The sequence below is a fragment of the Podarcis cretensis genome (assembly GCF_951804945.1).
Source record: "Podarcis cretensis genome assembly, chromosome: 3".
Classification (NCBI taxonomy): domain Eukaryota; kingdom Metazoa; phylum Chordata; class Lepidosauria; order Squamata; family Lacertidae; genus Podarcis; species Podarcis cretensis.
Window position 1 is genome coordinate 25,065,914 of NC_137172.1, and position 18,575 is coordinate 25,084,488.

An 18,575-nucleotide genomic window follows, 5' to 3' on the forward strand; every position below is an offset into this window, starting at 1 on the left:
TTCCAGATCCTTTGCCATTTAATTGACATCTTTTTATTTGAGGAGAGGTGGGTGGAATCCTTGTATTTCCTAACATCCTGCAATCGCCAGTGTATATATCCCAAGGAACTTGGATTTACAGCTTTCAAAACTTAACTAGCAACCAACAAAGGGCCTAGCCAGGCGTATTTGTCACAGTCATGCATAAACATAAAATAGAATGGGAGTGATATTTTATTTTATTTTTGCACAGGAACATAACACACTGTCTTAGACTAAGTCAGACCATTGGTCTACCTAGATTTGAATTGATTGGCAGCAGATCTCTGGGGTTTTCCGATAGAGGGTCTCTCCCAAACCACCCTGGAGATGCTGGGAATTGATCATGGCACCTTCTTTGTGCAAAGCAAATGCTATACCACTGAGCTACAGCCCTTCACGAGGTGTCTATGGGTGAGGGTTGCTGAATCCTTCCCCTCCATCATGTCTTATCTCTCTACACCCCATCACCTGCAGCACCTTTCTCATCTCAGTCCAGTGCCACAGCTGGTTGTGAACTGGGCTGGAAGAAAAGTACCCCAAACATTGCAGCATGGGGAGGAAAAGTAGGGAGAAGGGTTCTACTCCACTCAACCTTTGGTCAAGAATGGCTAATGTAGTGGTGGGGGAAGAGGTTCCAATCCACTCACCTTTCAGTGTATTAGTCCTATGTGGCCTAGGACCCTCGTACTTATGGGACCGCCTCTCCTGGTATGCCCCGCAGAGGACCCTAAGGTCCATGAATAATAATAGCTTAAAGGTCCCAGGCCCTAAGGAAGCCAGACTATCCTCCACCAGGGCCAGGGCTTTTTCAGTGATGGCTCCAACCTGATGGAATGCTCTGTCCCATGAGACTAGGGCCCTGCAGGAGTTGATCTCCTTCCGCAGGGCCTGTAAGACAGAGCTATTCCACCTGGCCTTCAATTTGAATTAGCCTGATCCTCTATTCCCTTTTTCCTTTCCTCTTCTATGAAGAAACCCTTTCTGGGACCCCACATTTAAATTCTTATTCACACACCTCCTTGCTGGCCTTAGTAGGACCAACTTGGCCAGTTGGCCCATTATTCGATGTCTACTGACTGGGGTCCCCCCCCCTGAATTTTGGAATTTTATTGATGCTGCATTTTATGTTGTATTCTATGCTGTTTTATGCTGTTTTCAAGTCACATTTTAATCAATGTTTTATATTTGCTGTTTGCTGTCCTGAGCCCGGTTTTTAAACAGGGAAGGGTAGGATATAAATAAAAAATTATTATTATTATTTACTATTAGTCATGCAGCAACTACCCCTGATTTATAGGTGTATAAACAAACATCACTGCCTCAGACTCTTCATTACAGTCACGATTGCCAAAATATTCCTGTCCCACCAAGGGCAGAAAAAGCTCTCTCCCTTTCTGTGGAGAGCATGTGGTAATCAGCCATTTGGTGAAGAAGGGGAAGTCAGGTGGAGGAAACAAGCCCCACCCCCCACCCCAAAATAGATTAGATTAGGATTTTTAAAAACAGTTTTATTTTGGGATTGATGCTCCACATGAATTGCAAGTATTCTGCAGCACAGAACACCCATTTCTTAATTATTCCTCCCTGTTGCAATATGTCATCTAAATCTTGTTTATAATGCACACAAGCTTCTTCCACTCACAACAGCCAATCTGCTCAGTTACAGGGGGGGGGGGAGCCCTGTGCTTTTTTCTTCTACAAAATTATGACAGATTTGTGCTTGGCCAATTATACATGCCTCTTCTACATTGCTAAAATAGGTGAGCAAAATCAGAATAAAGATTAAAAATCAATGAAGAAGATATCTCTCTGTGTGTGAAACAATGTTGAACTGCTAAATATGTAAACATTTCAAAATGTTCCCAGCTCAGTAAACTCTGTATAATTTGCTTCTCAAACATTGTTGCTGTGAACAGGAATAAAATGTGCTTAGATTATTTTCCTCTCTTGGCTACTTTCCCATGAAGATGTAAAAATTCAGGTTTCTTTTAAAGATGATGGGAAATAATGTGTTCTGTGCCAAACTGAACAATATGGCATCGTGACCTAAAGTATTTCATAGCTATTGAGTCATAAAGCATCAAATATTCTGTGGGGATTTATATATGAATTGCAGGAAGATCCAAGAAAGAAAGGCAACTTCCAGGTCATTGCTGATTTTAGATCTTTATTTGAAATTATGAAAAATATATGAAAGATTTCAGCTGTAAAAATCCTTGAAGCACTTACAGTCAAACAAGTCTTGAACTTACACCATTAAAAAAATCACTAGGCAATAAATCAAAGGATGTGGGGGATTGTTTAAAGACTTTTATTGCCTTATTCTTGCTTTTAACTTGTGGATGATTACAAAATATGTATGTTCATTAAAATATATTGCATTTTGGTTGGATCTGATCTAAAAAACAACAATCAGAGCGGTAACTTTCTGCCTTTGTAGATACCCTTTTATTTTTCCAATAACATATCTTTTTATTTATACCTGATTTAATGATGTTCATACTTTTACAAGCAAATCAGAGTATGCAAGTTTGTGTGTGTGTGTGTGTGTGTGTGTGTGTGTGTGTGTGTGTAGCTATTTACAAGACCTAGGAACCACTCACACTGGAGAAATAATCTATAGTAACAAGAATGAGTAAAATCGTCTGCTTTGAATCTTATGCTATCACAAGTAAATGCAGATAGAATTAAACAAATGTTGGGGAACTTTTGACCTTTGCTAATGGTGCACTTTTGTCCTATGCTAATTTTTATTTTTGCTTCCCTTAAAAAACCAAACCCTGCATTGCCTCATAGGCAACTTTCCAAGAAAGAAAGAAAGATAGAGAGAAACCGGGAGAATCCAAATTGACACCAGGGGAAAGTGAAGAGACAAACCCTGCTCCCTGCACACTATAAGAACAGGGCTTGTTTTATTTATTAAGACATTTCCATATCTCTTTCCATACTAAGAACAGAAATGATATCAAGCCCACACACCAGGATATTACAAACATCACCCCGTTCAGCTTTTCAAGTGATGTGCTTTCATGGGCCATAAAATGTGTCATTGCCTTTTGATCCATAGATCATAAACTGATAACACCACCTGTTTACCCGGGGCAACCTTTCAGTAATATGTACAGACCTACTGACTCCCAGATTTCTAAATTCAGGATGCCTAGATTCCTATCAAACTGCTGTTTTTCCACTGAGCTAAGGTTAGCTACAGGTTGCATTGAATTGAGGTTGAATTGAGGTTGACAACAGTTCAGCTTTATCATGCAACAAATTGGGCCTGTAAAAAAATGTTATGGTACGGAGTGCTGTGCCCTCTTCCAGGATATTCCATTACATTTCCCTCACTCTCCCAGTTTTTCTTTTTCACTTCCAAAAGTTGGTCAGCATTCCATGGCCAGTGAGCCTGCTCAGTCCTCATGTGGCTTTGAAATTTTCCTACAGTTTGTCTTCTGAATATTTTTTGTACTTCTGCAAACCTTGACCCATCCCCAACAATCTGCTCTGGCTATGTAACAACCCATGTTCACAGGATGGAGTTCATTACACTGGAACCTCGGGCTATGTACCACCCTCCTTACGAACACTTCGGGTAACGAGCTCCGCTAACCCAGAAGTAGACACTCCTGGTAGCGAACTTTGCCCTGGGATGCGAGCGGAAGTCGCAAGGCAGTGGCGTGGTGGCAGCGGGAGGCCCCATTAGCGAAAGCGCGCCTCAGGTTAAGAATGGTTTCGGGTTAAGAATGGACCTCCAGAATGAATTAAGTTCATAACCAGAGGTATCACTGTATTAATATATACATAGGAACAATTTTTGACGTCAACTCCATGCATAGCCCCCCCATTCAATCTTTAGTGCAACATCCATTCTGAAATGGATACGGATGAACTTCCTTTTGGCTTCCAAGCCCAGGAATCTACTAATAGCATCCTGAAGGTCACAAGTTGGAGACTTTCCTATGTGGCCCATGTCATATGTGTGGAGGAAAAAACTTAAACACGTAGTAGCAGAGTTTCCAAAAATAGACCAGAGGCAACTGTATTTCATCCAGCAGACCTTTACTTTGCTGAAGGCAAATGTACGTAGCTTAATGATCACAAATCCAGTACATTCAGGATTGGCACAGTCCATAAAAAATCCAAGTGCAGCACTTACAAAACTTATAAACTTATAACAAGACTAAACTTTAGCACTGAGCATACTATGTACAGAACACCATACCAGAAGAGAGAGAGAAAGAGAAAGAAAGAAAAAGTAAAACCCAGGCTCCTTTTGGCCTATATTTATAGTCAGCATAACCTTAACTGGAAGAGATAAGAGAATTCAAACCAGCTTCAATTCAAACCAGCTTCCCAGAAGGTATAACCCAAACAATCATGGCCCTTCTGCCTGCTTCTCTCACACAGAAAAGCTTCTAGTAGCTTCTAGAATCCTCTTGTATTAATCAGAATAGGAAAGATCTCTGTACATCAGATCTATACTTTCTGCACTAAGAAATGCAAACTGACAGTCCACACTTGGCGTTACTTCCCAGACATAGCAAGGAGGGCGACATTCGCAGCTGGAAAACAGCAACATAGTTGTGGTGCATCTGTGGAAGCTTAGGACCATGGAAGATGCAGCATCCATGTCTTCCAGCTTCCCCAGAGACATTGAAGAAACCCGATTGCCTTGAGGTCCTTGCCCAAGACCTTGCTGCAGCCTCCAATAGAGTCCTCTTTGCCACCACTACTATTTCTGGTAAGCAACACAAAGTGTCGAGTTAGTAAGTATGGTCCCATTAGCATCCTAAAGGCTGCCACATGGTCTCCCTGGCGCCTGATCCAAAACTGGATTTATTAATCGGGAGTCTAGTTTAATTTCTGTACATCCGGAAGACAGCAGGGAAATTAATTCATTTTCTCCTAATCATTTCCAGAGCAGCTGAGGGGGATTTGCCAATGCTGAGCTGCTAACAGGATCTTGGGATACATTTGAAGCACTTTGTATTAGACAGGGGTTCCTTCCTCCCCACATTGCTCAACACAGCTGTAAAGGAGGCCGATGTGCTTTCCCTAATAAGACCTCCCACTGCCTGTGCCCTTCTACCGTTCGGATTTCGTTCTTAGACCGAGGTAAAGTTCACAAACTGGGACACTACTTCCAGTTTTGCGGAGTTCGTAAACTCAATTGTTCTTAAACCAGACTGTTCTTAAACCGAGGTACCACTGTACTCTATTCCAGATTTTAAAATGGAAAGCATAATGCTGGTAGTCAACAAATAAGTTTAAAGACTCTCTCAAGGCAAATGTTTAAAAAAGTAGCATAAACACCAACAACTGGGAAACACTGGCCCGCAAGTGCTACAACTGGAGAACAGCCTTTATCAAAGGTGTCATAGACTTTGAAGATGCTCAGACTCAGGACAAAAGGGAGAAATGTGCTAAGAGGAAGAAACGTTTGGCACTGTGATCAACTCCCACCGGGAAACCTATGTCCCCACTGTGGAAGGATGTGTGGATTTGGAATTGGCCTCCACAGTCACTTATGGAGTCACTGTTAAAACCGTGTTTATGGAAAACAATCTTACTCGGCTATGAGTGATGGCCAAAGAAGACAAGAAGAGTCTGTTGGAGCAGGCCAGGGGTTCATTTAGTCGAGCTTCCTGTTCTCATAGTGTCCAGCCAGATGCCTGTACGAAATCCTCAAGCAGGGCCTGAGCACAAGAGCACTTTCCCCCTCCTGCAGTTTCCAGGAACAGCGAATCAGAAGGGCTGCCACGTGGAAGATGGAGCAAGATTGTTTTATCATGCTCTGGGGGGTAGGACTCAGAACCAATGGATTCAAGTTACAAGAAAGGCAATTTTGGCTAAACATCAGGAAGAACGTTCTGAAACGTTCTGACAGTGAGCGCTGTTTGACAGTGGAATGGACTCCCTTGGGAGATGGTGGACTCTCCTTCCCTGGAGATTTTTAAGCAGAGGTTGGGTGGTCATCTGTCATGGATGCTTTAGCTGAGATTCCTGCATTGAAAGGGGCTGGACTAGATGACACTTGGGCACCGTCCAACTCTACAGTTCTATGATTCCAACCATGGAGACAGAGCATAGCCATTATGTCTTAATGGCGTATACCATTTCTATATTCACGGAAGGGGAGCTGAGGCTAATATGACTGCTGTGTTGGCTGAGATTTAAGCCAGTCTTCATAGGCACAATCCATGCACTAATACTATCCCCATAAAAACAGATTTCAGTTTTTCACAAGTCCCCACAGGCTGCCTCCAAAGTGTTGCACAGAATCATGAAATTAAGTAGCAAAGATTTCATTCAATCAAACTATTAGAAACAGCATTAAAAAAGACCCCTTCCTTGAAAACAGAAACAAAAAACATGGGCTGGTTTTGAATCAGTTCACAAGTCTCCAGAGATGGATAGCAAGATAGCATCAGTCAACTCATATATATTTATTGTAAACATTTGTACAAGATGCGGTGATTGTCTCCAGACAAATCTGATTAGTTACAGTGTGCACCGAACCAATTTCACATAAAATTGTGCAGTGTTGGGTAGAGAGAAGGAAACAATATCCCCAAGATTTTAATGCAATGAACAAACTATTGTGGTATATTTCCATCCCAGCAGAGCCAATTGGCATCCATTAAAACATCACAAAGGAGAGATATTAGAAGAAGCTGTTGGGGGGGGGGGATTCAACCACAGTTAAATGCAAACAGATCGCTGCGCATGGCCTTCTAATCTATTCTTCTGTTTCTATTCTAATAGGGCATAATTGATTTAAATGACTGAAATGAAATAATCATCTGTCTCATTTTAAGATTAATTCAAACATTCACATGTTCCTTTAATTTGAGGAGATTACTAGAGACATTTTATACTTCTGCTGGGCAAAAGGGGAAATCAAAATAGATGCATGTTACAGCCGCAAAATAGAGGTTGGGGCAGTGGAAGGGATAAGCAGCTTTAGACTGAAACATGCTCCACTGTTTTGATGTTTAAATGGTAAATTGGTTGGCCAGGGTTCAGGATTCTGAATTCAGTGTGTGACATATTACTACTATTTCTACTACTACTACTACTATTTATTCTTTTATTTATTAAATTTCTTCATCCGAGATGTATTGTTCTGAACCGACATTGTTCTGAACTACCCAATTGCTTCCTATAAACACGCACTGGAGTCCAATATACCTGAAACACCCATTTTGTTGAATTACCCATTACAACTTTATTTTTAAAATACTGCTCTCAGCTCACAGCTAGCCCCCCACCCCACCAGAGGAAGCCTGCCCCAGCATCTCCCTTCCATGGGGATAGAGATGGGGACAATTTCTAACAAAGCATCACCCCCACAGGAAAAGACCCTTGTCTGGAAAGGCTAAGAATTTCTTCCCTCGGCGGTGTTGCCGTTGGTTTAATTTTAGACCCTCCTCTCTGTGTTTTTTATTAAGTGATGGAATACCATTACGACACCCACCTTAATAGCAAATGAGTTTGTAGTGATTTATGTATATTAGTAAAGAATAACAAAGAAATTATAGAGGGTGTTACCGCAAAATCTTGGAAGCCGATGACAGCGCAGTCTCTCAGAAGCCGAAGAAGTGGTTTCAAGAGTAGACAAAGAAGAATTTGAGGTTTTTCATTTTGGGTAAACCAGAGGGCCCCCTGCAAATGCTAAATCAAATACTCACTTAATTCATCTTTTAGAGATTGTGCATATTTTTAAAAGGTATTATTTTAAAAGAATTGTAAATCAAAAGAGTTACTTAACTAAACCCTGAAAATGCTAATATTTATGTTTTTCCTTCCAAGCAATAAAAGTCAATCTCCTTCCCGTCCTCCTCAGTATTTTATGGTTTTTGATGCCAAGGAGACTAACTAGCTTTCTGATCAGAGCAGAAAATTGAATAGGATGAAACTGATCAAAGCCTGTTTCAGAAAAGACCACCAAATGTGGGTTATCTGTTGACATAAAATATTTGAATACAGTACATGCATGCCAAGATGCTTACATAAAGCTAGTTGTAAACCTCATGGTATTTCATACAAGCTTAGTAAATATATATTACAGTGAAGGATGACACACTACCAGTATGGATTGTGTTACTCACAAAATTGTAATTTTGTCATTATTATTTATTGTCACTACTATTATTTTAAAGGCAAAGATTAATGGTCTTTCATTTTGTCTGACAAATAAAACCAAAAAGGAGGGCAGTGATTGCAATGATTCACCAACTTAAGCACTGCCAACAACCAGCCTTTCAGATGTTCTTAAGGCTGTGGAATGGCTTCTATTCACAGAACTTTTCTTCCATGGAACCCTGAACTTTCCTTCCAAGTTTATTTTGTTTAGAAGATTTCAATCCCAACAGCCCAAAAATGTCAGTGATAAAACAGTTCCTGCCTTCAGGATGGCAAACTAAATGACACAACACAAAAGGAAAACGAATGGGGAGGAGGAGGAGAAAACAAATCTCACTCACCATTTCTTAGCTGCAGAGAAACCAGCTGGATTGGAAATATTTAAGGAAAGGTGGAACCAAAGGTAGTCTTTCAGCAAACCTGATAGAGAAGCCCTGCAGCTCCATCTCTTGCCCTCTCCTGCAGCCTGATGGAATGGCTGATGAAAACAGTTAAGGAAGGAGCCTGATGGAGCCGGTCTTTCAGCAAAGCAAATAGAAAGGCCTTACTCCCTCCTCCTTCTTCAAATTGACAGCTGCTTGAAGATTTCACCACCACCTTGTTACCCATCATGACCTTTCACTGTTATATGATAGCAATGAACACAGCTATGCTGTGAATGTTTTAACCATCACCTTGAACTTGGATTAACTGTCTGAGAACACACACAGAGCATCAGTTTTTGTGCAAAGTTTTCTGTGTCATATTTGGCCACCTTGCAACATCACACATACTACAGGGGTATCATTTGTACCCCAGGGGTACCTGGGGAAATGTGATACTTCACACACAATGAGAGTTTGTCTGACTTCTGATCTGCCTATTCCACCATTATCATTCTGACCTTGCTTTGCCAAGAGCCTGGGGGGCAAGTTTATATTGTTACAAAATCTGGGTGTCACCCCACTCTCTGCAAAATTCCAGGGCTTCCAGGTGCTCACCCACGGTTTGGGCTCCTTTGGGGAAAGCATGTTCTCTTTCATAGAGAGAACGTGTTGCGGTGGGGTCTGACAGGCCACCCCTCTGTTGCTGGGCAGGTTAGTATGGATGACCATCCACAGTGATTGGGCGGTTGGGTTACTGGGCCAATTTTGGTGCTGCCATTTAGGGGGACAGACCAAAGGTTATAAAATCAAGTCATGCAGCACTGACTGGGCTCTTTTGCTGCATTCATCGGATCACCCGCTCACCCTCCCTAATCTAGGGCTATTGCGTTGACCTTGCTATGCCTGTCATGGGGTCGTCTGCTTTTGGGGCAGGGGCCTGGTAGGAATTTTGTTGGGGGGGATGAGGGTCTGGTGCCTGTCCCCATGCTCTCCCCAATATTGTTTTCCCTTACTGGCTTTTGCTGGAATCCGGAAGTCAGTTCTGTCCTGGGCGTGGGGACAGATAGTCATAACCAATGCCTAAGCAACCACTCACATTTATGTATTTTAATAAAGTTGTGGCCAACAATTATGCCAAAAACCTTAAACAGAAATTATGTGTGAATTGTGAATTATTAGGGGTGGCTTGGGGGACCTCAACATGCAACTGAAGATGCAGCGGAGACTGTCGGAGCCTTAAGAAATATTGTTTATTCACCCATTTACACCTTCACTCTGCATGGAGGGAGTCCACATCGTACAGCATGGTCATTTTAGTGCAGCACTGGAGTCAAAGACATCTCTCCCAGCCAGCCTTCAGTCGGCCTACCCAAGGTGAATCCTAGTCTTTCTTCTCCCTTTCTTCTTCCCAGCACACCTTGCTCAAAACTCTCTTTTCCTGTCACCCCTCACCCAGCTACCCTGGCAAACCTCCAAATCTCTGTCTCTGTTCATGCCTCAGGCAAGGGGGCAGTGGTTTAGACCACAGCACCACCCGTTAGTTCCTACTTTTATAGGACGCCAACCTCAGGAACAGAACTATCTCTTAGGCTGCAGGCACTGAGGGAGAAGCAGGTGGCTTTTGACTCATCATATTTTATGGCTTTCATGGATTTGCAGCAGGATAAGCCCAGCAGCCTCAAGTTCAGAGGAAAAGAGGAGTTTGGTATGGCAAGTGTACCTGCATTCTGCCTCTCTGCACCTAATCCTCTTTTAACGCCTTCCATGTTGGTGGCCCTCATTGTCTCCCATGGGAGCAAATTCCATAACTGAACTATATTCCTGGAGATCTGCCCTGAAGGAGAGGGAAAGAGAGTGAGTGTGTGAAGGTAGAAAGGAAGAAGAGGGTGGGAAAGAGAGAGTGAGGCTGGGTGGACCAGAAGGTAGCATGAAGGCATAAAACAGAGGAGGTGGAGGAATAAGCAGAGAACCAGCTCCACTCAGGTCCTGCGTGTGAGGTTCCTATAATGGTTTGGCCATTGTGAGAACTGGATGCCAGACAAGATGGACTTGTGTTCTGATGCATCAGGGCTCTTCTTACATTCTTCAGTTCTTTGGCCTGGAGTAGAGAATATTAAGAGAAGACACGAGAATTGCCCTCCTGTCATATGAAGATGGAGCAAGTCTGTTGGATTGGAGGGCAGGTCCCTGGATCGAAGGGATGGAAATTCTAAGGAAGCAGATTTGGATTAAACATCAGGAGAACTTTCCAAATGGCTTGAGTTGTTCATCTGCAGAAGAGGCTACCTTGGGAAGTGAAAGTCTCTTTTGCTGGATGCTTTGGAGCAGAGACTGGGCAACTACCTGTCACAGATGCTGTGGTTGCATCCTGTGTTGCAGATCCTGCATTGTAGATCCTGCACTGAGCAAGATCTTGGACTAGTTGAACCCCTAAGGTCCTTCTCACTTTATTATTATTTCTTCTATATTTTTAAATAGACTGCATTAGCCAGGTCTGAGAAGCTGAAGGGAATTATTTTAAGTCCAGGAAGAAAATCAAGATTTATATATATTTCTTCATAGGGGCTAAGTAGCCCAAATGAATTTGTTCTGATTTTCTTCCCCTTCCTCCTTTTCTATCAATAGTTACATTCAAAGTTGCATTGCCCCCTTCTCGACATTTAGAAATAATTTAAGGTTGATTTATTTCAGCCACCATATAAACGTTAAGAGGTTTTGTTTTAATATCGGGCTTTTACTGTGCATTATGTCATTATGACATATGAGTACAGCTCATATAGGAGTCAGTCTGATACTGAGGCCAATGTAATAACCGGGGTGGAGTGGGGAGGAATACTCTCGAAAGAAAATACAGGAGAACATATAAAAATGTCTCTAGCATCCATGTTTCTCAAAGATACATCTGAAAAGAGCAAAAGTTCCCCTGTGAGGAAGGAGTGGTGTGTTGGGAGTTTGTGGTTCAGAATTTAAGAACCCTCGCTTTCCCTTGATATTTGCTTTACTTAGGTTTCCATTGTATGTTTCCCAGTGCAGCTCAATCCCATTAGTTATAATCATAGTAAAGGTTGTTTACTAAGGGATTCTAGTCTCCCAGTATCTTATAAATGATTTCTGGGGAATTTTCCTCATGGGACAACAATAAAACTGCTAGCACAATAACAAAGCTAAGCAGGGTCTGGTATGGTTTCAAATTGGATGGGAACCACATGTTGAGATTGAGGGGGTTGGACTAGATGATGTTTGGGGGTACCTTCCTATGATTCTATTCTGTGGTGAACCTTATCCATCACAAGGGCCACATTCCCTTCTTGGAAAACTTCCAGAGGCCACATGCCTGGAGAGGGCGGGACCAGAGGCAAAAGTTGGTGGATCAAGGAATAATACTTTTGTACAGTAGCCCAATTTTCACTCAGATGGAGTGAATCCTCCCTCCAGGGGAGTAAGAGGCATTGTCCAGGTTCAAGGACATATTCCAGCAAGGCAAAAATACTGTGTTTGTGTGTGTGTCACAGCTAGTGAGGGGTGTGGCCTAGGGACAGGAGGTGTGGCTGGGAAGACTCCCAAGGGCCAGATAGAGAGGCTCAGAGGGCCACATCTAGACCCCAGGCATAAGGTTCCTTACCCCTGCTTTAATTTATGGTTGAAGTACATTTACAGAAATAAATCGTAGCCCAAACTGTATTGATTTTCACAACAAACCTTTCAGTATCATTCCCCCATATGATGGAGCTTTCTGGACCTCATAGTATTTCTCCATTAGCATTGCAGCTGTCGTAAGCATATTAATGCTTACTTTTAAGGTTTCTTATCTCACAGACCTTCACACATCATTTAGTAAAGCTGTTCTAGGTGTCAAAACTATATATAGCTTAAAAATTCAACACATGATTTACTCTCCAGTCAACCAAAATGACCGAGTCTTTCTACAGCTCCACCAATCATGGATGGCAGGCTTACCACCCAAGGCTTATGAGATAAGCACTGACAATATCTCAGCTTTCTTCTGCACCTCAAAGCATCCCACTCTTTGCCATCATCCCTCGTCAGCAAGAGATGGGCTCCACTTCTCTTCTCAGCATATGCCTTGTGTGGCTTTCTTATTACTTCCATGAAGACCTGAGTAAAGCTCACCACAGGGCAAGTAAACCAGCAAACTGAATGAGCAGCAGAAAACCCCGACAACATAGGAACATATGAGGAGCCTACAAAGGCCCAGTCTAGTCCCAGCATCTTGTTCTCAGATGCGCATGGGAAGCTTAGAAACAGGACCTGAGCACAACACCTTGTGATTTCCAGACACTGGCATTAGGAGGCATACAGCCTCCGACACCGGTCTGTAAAATAAGAAAAAAGGAGGAGTAAAATGAAGGTCTAAAACAGCTTCTGCATTGAAATGCATGTTTTATTTCCACGGTAAACTAGCCTCCCCTGAAACATTTTGCACTCATTAAGCTATATATCCGAATGGCCTTTCCTGGAACTACTGTAGCTATGTCTGACCCTTCCATGGACTATTTCTTTTTAATAGCCTCTGATCAGTATACAATCTTGAATAATTCCTGCAATTAGAGGGGCTCATTTTCAGGGACTGAAACGCTAACGTTTTGGAATTAGTTTTTATAGGCTGGAGCTTTTAATTTAAGATTTAAAAAACATCATAGTTCGCCAAAAAAGCAAATAAACTGAAGCTAATGAAATTCACAGAAGAAAAGTGCCCACTTCTCACTAGCTTTCTCGGGTGATTTATTGACAGCTGGTTGTAAAAACAATTTTATTAAAGGTCATAATGTTCGGAGGGTTTTTTTAAAATAATAATAATAATCTGTTTAATTTATGGTGTAATTAGCCTTCCTGCAGTCGGCATGATGCCAGACCCATCACTTATGGCTTTGAAATAAGCACTTGGTGTTTTTAATTATATCTCTGAGAATGTGTTCAAAGACAAGATTCCAACAGAGTAGTGTTATTTTCCCTTTATGGCTATTTTATTGATGTTAAAATCATTTTAAAAGAAACATTACATTTTGACTTGCACTGATTGATACCTGGTAATTAAATAGAAGTACTTAATGGATGAAGAGTAATAAATAAATAACACAGAGACAGATGCATCTCTTACAAAGCTATGGTTCATGCTTCCTCCAGCAAAGGTTTACACTCTAAGCTTTCTGGAGCCTGCCCAAAGGCTGTTTCATCCAATTGCTTTTCAGGCTGAAATCTTCTGCCTGCCTGGATTAAACATGCATTTTGACGTGCACCCAAGGAGCTGAATGCACATAGGATTTTCTAACTGAATAGCTATGCATCAGAGCACATGTTCGCATGCCCATGTTCAATCCCTGGCGTCTTCATGCTGGGCTCAGGAAAAGCCCACTTGGAAATATTGCCAGCCAGTGAGCTACGTAGACCAATGGTCTGTCTTGGTATAAAGTAGTACTCCCATATAACCTCCTGTGGCGATCACACAGGGCCCCCGGACGTTTGACCCTGTGCCACCACTGTAATTGCTTTCTTCGCTGCCACCAACCCATTTCTTACAGGTACATACAGAGTCCAGACAGTTGTTAACACTAACAAATAATCAAGGTTATTTTATCGGCATGAACAAGCTTAGGGTTTCAGTTCATTTTTCTTGGCAGTTTCTTATTCTTAGTTCCTTAACTGTCCTATTCGTTCCTAACAACTTCAAACTGATTATCCCAACTATCTATCTATCTGACTCCACCTAATAGTTCCTCTCACTCTTTCACCACACAACTTGACCAATCCACAGACTATTCCTCCCTCTTCCTTCTTCAACTCCCAACTCTCAACTGACTTCCACACACTCCCCCTCTAACCCTAACGCCTCCTATCAGTTTCCACTGGCCAATCACATCACACTCATTTTAACCTTTTCCTTATGACCCACCTAGGAGGCAAATGCCACACCTCCCCACTTCTGTTTCCTAGAGCCTTGAAAGCTGCTTCTGAAGGCTGCAGGAACATCTGAAGCAGAACTATGTCTCTCTTTTAAAAGGTAAAGGTAAAGGGACCCCTGGTCCAGTCGTGGCCGACTCTGGGGTTGCGGCGCTCATCTCGCTTTATTGGCCGAGGGAGCCGGCATACAGCTTCCGGGTCATGTGGCCAGCATGACTAAGCTGCTTCTGGCAAACCAGAGCAGCGCACGGAAACGCCGTTTACCTTCCCACCGGAGCAGTGCCTATTTATCAACTTGCATTTTGATGTGCTTTTGAACTGCTAGGTTGGCAGGAGCAGGGACCGAGCAATGGGAGCTCACCCCGTCGTGGGGATTCAAACCACCAACCTTCTGATCGGCAAGTCCTAGGCTCTGTGGTTTAACCCACAGCGCCACCCGCGTCCCATGTCTCTCTCTTACACAAACACAAAAATAAATTGCCCTATTGCAAGTCAGGCTATTGGCTCTCTAGCTCAGTATTCTCAACACCGATTGGCAGCTGCTCTTCAGAGCTTCAGGCAGGGAACATTTCCAGCTGCTATCTGGAGATTCCAGGAATTGAACCTGAGGCCATCTACATGCAAAGAACTGCTGTACCACTGTGCTGTGGCTCCTCTTCCCTGCACAAAATACACATTGCCACTTGGGGAGGGGGATTTTGAACTGGAAGTGGCCCAAAGGGGAAAACGTTAAGCAACCTCTCTCCACAAGGAATGTGGGGGACTACTTTAGACCCCATTTTTTAATGTAAGCCTATTAAGCCTGCAGTTTCTGAAACAATACGGGAGCCAAAACACCCTTGAAATTCACACTCCTCTGAATTTTCCAGTGAAGCCCTTCAGCTGCAAGACATTGCACACAAAGATGTACATACTAGAGAGAAGGGCACACACAAATGCTTTTTTTAAAACAAAACAAAACATGGAAACTATTAGGGGGCATCGCTTGTAAAAAGGTGTCTCTTTGACAAAATGGCATTAAAATGAATATATTAGGCATGCAAAGGTCTGTTGTACATAAAGGGGCTCTATGACATTAGGCAGTATGCAACCGAGTTTTACTCAGAATAGACATATTGAAATTAATGAACATGACTAAGTTAAGTCCAGTAATTTCAATGGAACTACCCTGGAGTAAAACTTAGTTGAATACATACATAATTGGTGGAAGCCAGAACATGTGTTTTTGAGGACATGTGTGAACTATTGTCTTCAAGATGTGAGCTGGACTTTGCCACTACAGTGGTACCTCAGGTTACAGATGCTTTAGGTTACAGACTCCGCTAACCCAGAAATAGTACCTTAGGTTAAGAACTTTGCTTCAGGATGAGAACAGAAATTGTGCGGCAGCAGCAGAAGGCCCCATTAGCTAAAGTGGTACCTCAGGTTAAGAACAGTTTTAGGTTAAGAATGGACCTCCAGAACGAATTAAGTTCTCAACCCGACATACCACTGTATTGGATACAGTTTTTTCCCTTAACCCCACCACCACACTGCAGGAAGCAATTTCCATTTCGACTATAAGAAAAGCCTGCTTGATCAGGCCTAAGGCCTATCTAGTCCAGCATCCTGTTCTCACAGTGGCCAACCAGATGCCTTGTGGGAAAACCACAAGCAGGACCTGAGCTCAAGAGCTCTCACCCGTCCTGTGGTTTCCTGCAACTGCTATTCAGAAGCATTGCTGCCTCCCACCAGGGAGGCAGAACACAGTCATCATGGCTAGAAGCCATTGATAGGTCTTATCCTCTGCGAATTTGTCCAATCCTCTTCGAAAGCCACCCAAGTTGGTGGCCATCACTGCCTCTCATTAGAGTGAATTCCAGAGTTTATTCCAATCATGGCTGGCTCTCCTCGTTGCCCGCTGCATTTATGGTAGGAATCACCACCCCTCCCTAGTCCTGTGAGTTTAGTCAACAAAAAAGCAAGATTCAGCTGCACACCACAAATTAAGCAAAAATGTGTAGCTTGGCCCTTTGGCAGGATGCAGAAGGCCCCATGTAGGAGAATAGGGTGGTTAAGAACCCACAACAGATCGTTAATTTCCCTTGTATTCTCCAAAGAGCTTCGTAGCTCCTGATTGCTGAGCTAAGGCCTTCTATTTTGCACCCACTAAAGATAATAAAGGCTTTGCCTGCAGAGTCCCTTGAGAATGCAAAGCCGCTGTAATTCAATCTGAAAGGCCACATTCTTCGCTAAATGAGCAGTTGGCTTCGATGATCTCCAAGAGCCCCAAGGGTTCCTTTTGTACATTTTGGATAAAATTATTAAATATTGTTTGGCAGCATTGTGCTTTTTCTGGCTCCAGCACTTCAAAATATATGTTCGGTAATTAATTTTATATTGGTCTAAGTGGATGAACTAGGGTTAATTCCCATATAGTGAAATCCTTTGTAGACCCTGTTTTGGCCCCGAACATACGTCAGGATTTGGACGCCTGATTCCTGCTCACAACGTTTGTCCTATGAAGAGCTGCCTCTTAAGCCATTCTCTTCTGCTTTTCTTCACATGGAGTTTGTGACTAGCATGCATTTGGCTCCTGGTCAGAAATGTTTCTGTGAAAAATGAAGCCTGAATAATTGAAGGCAAATAGCACTGCTGACTTGATGGGATGCGAGCCAGATTGACTTAATTACAATAGTTCTCGCTAAGCCAAAGAATGACCAAGAATGGTTGCTCGAGCAAGAACATAAGAGCCGGCTGGATCAGGCCCGAACAGATGCCTGTGGGAAACCAGCAAGCTGTACATGAGAACAAGAGCACAGGACAACCTTCTGTGGTTCCCAGCAACAGACACTCAGAAGCATTCCTGCCTCTGACTGTGGAGGCGGAGGATAGTCATCATGGCTAGTAGCCATTGCTAGATAGCCCTCTTCTCCATGAATTAGCCTAATTCTCATTTAAGGCCATCCCAGTTGGTGGCCCTCACCGTCTCTTGTGGTAGCAAGTTCCATGGTTTAACAATCCACTGTGTAAAGTTGTACTTTCTTTAATCCATCCTGAATCTTGCAACATTTCACTTCGTTGGATGTCCATGAATAGAATATGGGCACTCAGAGTCACCAATTTGCATTCAAAGTGAATGAGCTACATTGAGGATGCAAGAACTCAGTAGTGGCCAGTTCAGGGAGGGCAGAGCTGTAGAGTCTGGCTTGTAACTTCCAACCAAATAATAATAATAATAATAATAATAATAATAATAATAATAATAATAACTTTTATTTATATCCTGCCCTCCCCAGCCGAAGCCGGGCTCAGAGCAGCTAACAACAATAAAAGTAACACAGCATTCTAAAATCAATTCATTTTAAAATCAATTCAAAATCAAATTAATGGCAACCATTGGGCTAGAGTTCTGTGAGGATTACCAAAGGAGGGGGTCAGACTGTGCCTTGGCCAAAGGCCTAGTGGAACAGCTCTGTCTTGCAGGCCCTGCGAAAGTTGTCAAGCCCCGCAGGGCCCTAGTCTCTTGTGACAGAGCGTTCCACCAGATCAGGGTCAACCTATGAAAAGAACCGGTTATACGATCACTGTGCGTACAACGTATGTGGAATCGTGCCAGCAAGCCCCACATGATCCTCAACCTAGGATTTCAGTAGACTACCTGGACAACCCCACTGGACATATAAACAAAAACCCCGTTGGGACCATTAAAAAAAATCTGCACCCCAAATGTGAGTATCTATACCATATTATGGATGGTCTTGCAAGCGCTGCCTTGTAAATTACTGGCCCAGGCCCATTTGCATTGCATCTGGGTGACATCACATGCCAGCACAATGGGCAGAAACCATACATGGGCAGGAGGGCTGTTGGAGGTGCGGGGCTGGGATCTGACATGTCCAGACAGCCAAGTTCTGGGAGGGAGGTTTGCAGTGCAAGGATGCTCTGTTACCTTTGCCTGGACTGTCATTACACTCCTAAATCATGGTGCAATTTGAGCGTAAATGGATTGCCACACATCCCTGAAAAGAGGTTCACTCTGTGGAAAAATAAATAAAAAGACCTTTTCAACAGGCCCTCCCCTTTGAGTGCCTCTCTGAAAGACAGGCCTTTGCCATTTTCCCAGTTATCAAAGTTATTTGCACTAAG